The sequence below is a fragment of the Bombus affinis genome, unplaced genomic scaffold (assembly GCF_024516045.1).
Source record: "Bombus affinis isolate iyBomAffi1 unplaced genomic scaffold, iyBomAffi1.2 ctg00000143.1, whole genome shotgun sequence".
Classification (NCBI taxonomy): Eukaryota; Metazoa; Arthropoda; class Insecta; order Hymenoptera; family Apidae; genus Bombus; species Bombus affinis.
The window spans coordinates 305,741-309,594 of NW_026108867.1; the positions used below are offsets into that span (position 1 = coordinate 305,741).

The window sequence follows — 3,854 nt, forward strand, 5'->3', positions numbered from 1 at the left end:
AGCAGCGAGTTCTCGAAACGTCGAATTTGGTCCGTTACGTTTTCCACGCAAGAACAGACATACGTGATCATAGGCGCGAACGGTGGCATGACCTAAGTATAGTGGGGGTTGTCTTAAAGATGAGACGAAGAGATCATCTAAAGTCGATCAGTTCCTTGTGACGCGTCGAACGTTACACATTGAATCGAATCTAACACATAACGTCTGTCTCAAGCTGTTGCTTGTGCGATAGGTCTCGTTATAAGCAAACCGCTAAACAAACCTTGACTGTTATCTTTTTCGTTTATAATTGTTGATCTTTGACTGAACTTGTTGTTTCGTTATTTTTATTAAACTTTTATCAACCAACCCAGTATAGTTGTTCGTATACACTCAAACCTAACCACCTCTATTCTGGTAATAGAAATAGAGGATCAATCAGTTAGTGGCGTCGATTGTTTAATAGTAACGAGAATTTACGACTCTCGTTGACGCGTTATCCAGCGTTCGCGTCTCTCCGCGAACGGTTGAAACACACTATGTTTCATGAATTTATTTGCTAACGGTATTGAAACAAATAACAAGCAGAGGACGAACTATCCGTGAACTGTTTTGCCAACGAGTACGCTTCCAATATTTTCTGTTTGAGAAAACACACTTGTTGCTGTTGCAACTCCAAATATTTTTACAGCCGACGCTTTTGCCATGAATCATCGGCTAACATATAAAATAGAGAAAAGCCATAGTTGATTGTAATGGAAATTTAGAAAACCTCAAACTCGATATAGAAGGGAAAAATAAAGGAAAGGAAGGGAGAGATAATTGGAAGCTTGGGGCCAGGTTTAATTCACTGAAACCGGGCTGCTTGTGTCATCACAAAACAGAATTGCCAGTACGTCATTTCTGTGCTCCCGTCCTCGTATAAACGGTTTCACTCGTTAAGAAAAAACGAATAGGCGGTGAAGAGAGAAAAAAGCAGACAGAGAGCGCTTTTAAAAAGCTGACGAAGCGTGTGTCACGTAAAATAAAAGGAAATTTAAAAGAAAGAAGAAAACTTCATTTTTCCTTCGTTTATACACTTATAAGACACTTCTGAGCTCTAGCCGTGACCGTACGAGACTGAGTCTGTTACAATCTTTTTACTTTCGGTGACATCTGTTCCCTCATTATCCCCACTACCCTGTAGGCGTACGTGACCGTTGCTACGCTTCTAGAACATTTGGTGGAAGGACCGTTAGGCCATAAATGAATCCTCAGGTACTCCGGCAATATACATTGTCGCCAAGGTCGCCATGTGTTTCCCTCATCGGTCCATCGGGTTGGAAGTATGCCAACCGGGACACCATCCTGCCCGCGGTGTGTGTGTGTGTCCTGGTCTCTGATGTGATTTACGTTACACGTGCGTTCCCACAACGAGACACACGGTGCTATTTGTCGTCTTAAATTGCACCGCAACTTGTTTTTGAGATCTTTGCTAGAGACACGTGAAAACACGTTGGAAGTATATTTCTTGTTTTTGTGGAATTTAGCTGGAAAATGAAAAATAACGTAAAACATGTACTTACGACTTACAGGGTAATTGACTGTATACACTGTAATAACCAGCGATTTAAGGCTTTAAAAGATCGAAAGAAAAGAAAAGCAAAGAAGAAAGATAATATGTTGTGGCAGTCTAACTCGATCTAAGGAAATAGAGAGGGAGGGGGGCAAAGCTTGTTAATCTGGAAAGAATACAAGCATCAATTTCAAGCACTTACAGGGAATCAAGCGGGCTTGTTAAGGTCGTAAGGTGGACAATTATCCCGTGTTAGGTTCAATCAGCTTAGTCCTACACAAAATTGATCCAATCATGCGAAAACAAATGTATTCTGATTTTTGTCGCAGATATTTCTGGTCTACGCACTCCAGTGCCCGCACAACTGATATTGAAACGCCTGATTTTCCCATATTCTACAGCGACAACATTACCTGATTTTTTACAACCATGAAGGACTCGAAAATACTTGCAATCCTCATCTGTTTGCAAATTATTTTCGTCACTTTCGTCCCGTCAGGGGCTGGTATATCCCGTCAGGATACTGATTAATTATACCATCGAAATTCTATATAATGGCTACAAAAAATATTTGCATCATCACCCTCATTTCCTAACGAAGCGCGTTTTTTTACCAAGTTTTATATTCCATTTCATAGTATCAAATCTCTGTAGTTACACGAAAGTATTAAATGATAGGAAACTTGATATACACGAATTTAATTAATTAATAAGTTACCGTTAATTAATAAGTACACCGTTAACGCTTGCATGCTGGTCGTTAAAACACATGCTGCGCGAATAGGGTACACAGCGATTCATTTAACTCGCCTTGAATTAGTTTTAGAAAGACAAACATGGACAGGATTAATTTTTGTCACGAGCCGTTTAATTTATTCGTTCATTAGAACGAATTAATTTACACCTGCTGAGATCGCGATTGATGTGACAAATTCGAAATCTTGTTACATATAAATATTTTTAAACAACCACGTCGTAAGCTTTGTATATTTTTGAATCGCAACGAAACTGTTCAGAGAAATGCTGAAATTATTAATTAGAAAAGGAGATTTCTACGCATCGTTCTAAAAGTGTCAGGGAAAATATTCGTAAAACAGTTATGTTGTTACAAGTTCTACAAGAAGAAATATTGAAAATCACGTTCCACTTATTCAGTTGCACGTGTAAAAGGTATCTTGCGTTCGCGCAAAAAATCTCTGAAGGATACATGCTTTATAATAATTGGAGTGTCGAAGTTGTTACGCGGATCGGCGTACACGTACCTTTTAATGAAACTAGGTTACCCATTCGTTATTCGTTCCTAATTTTCAGCTTCACGATTTTTACGCAATAAAATTTTATACACCTGTTCGGTTTATAAATGATTCAATTCAAATTTAACAGAATTAAAGTTGAAATAATCATTTGTACTTCATTAAAAGGTTCTTTCAGCATCTCGTTTTAATATTTTTATTGGTAATATTTTGTTGATCGTTATATTTAAATGGAGTTTTTCAAAGGAGAGACATTTTAAGGTAGGAAATGGACATACATTTATAATAAGAATTCAGAAGAAAGAATATTTCATACAGAAAGAAATATTCCGTATGTATAAATAACTACGCTATGAATTTTATATGTATCGGATATTCCTTCTGGTTAATGTATCTGATGTTTTTTCACGCGAGATAGCGTATATTTGCATCTATATGTCTCTTCGTTTCTCAGTAGTAAAACTTAGCATTCCTGCGGCTGATAAGTAGTTACGCACTGACAACGAGAAACATAAAATGAGTAAGAAGCATGAGACATTCTATAAGAAAAATATGGTTGTTTTTATCTTTCATTGCATATTCGTCAGAATATTGTTAATAAATATTTAAGTTAAGATTTCAGTTGAAATAAATACATAGGATTAGACATTTATTTATATATGTATCTATGAACGCATTTGACATAAAATTTTGATAACGACTAAAATTATATATTCTGATATTAAATTAATTTAATGAGAATAAAAAACTAATTTTTTTAAACAAAATTTTGTATAAAGTTATATTTATTAGGAAAAGTTCGTCCATCCCTTTATAATATGATAGGATTAGACTCATAGCTGTGTAAATCATTTCATGGAATAGTATATGTGTGCGTGTGTGTTCTAAGTTTTTACTATAAAAATGCTAAATGTACTAGGAGACGTTTTTAAAAATTCATACATTTTTCTTCATCAAACATATCAATCGTTATATTGAAAAGTTAATTATCTTTTATTTGTTTCGAGCTGCACATTGATTGAGACATTCGTGTTGGTTATAATTGCGAATTTAACGCAACGAAGTTG

At 35.8% G+C, this 3,854-nt stretch overlaps 1 long non-coding RNA gene across 1 annotated transcript; it reads right to left on the reverse strand.

The window, feature by feature from the left end:
- Positions 1-589: 589 nt before the first annotated feature.
- On the reverse strand, positions 590-1,870 carry LOC126927570 (uncharacterized). Its single transcript, XR_007715634.1, has 2 exons — positions 1,737-1,870; positions 590-1,508 (listed from the first exon to the last, which is right to left on the reverse strand). It is a non-coding gene; the product is annotated as an uncharacterized LOC126927570 (long non-coding RNA).
- Between the last annotated feature and the right edge of the window lie 1,984 nt (positions 1,871-3,854).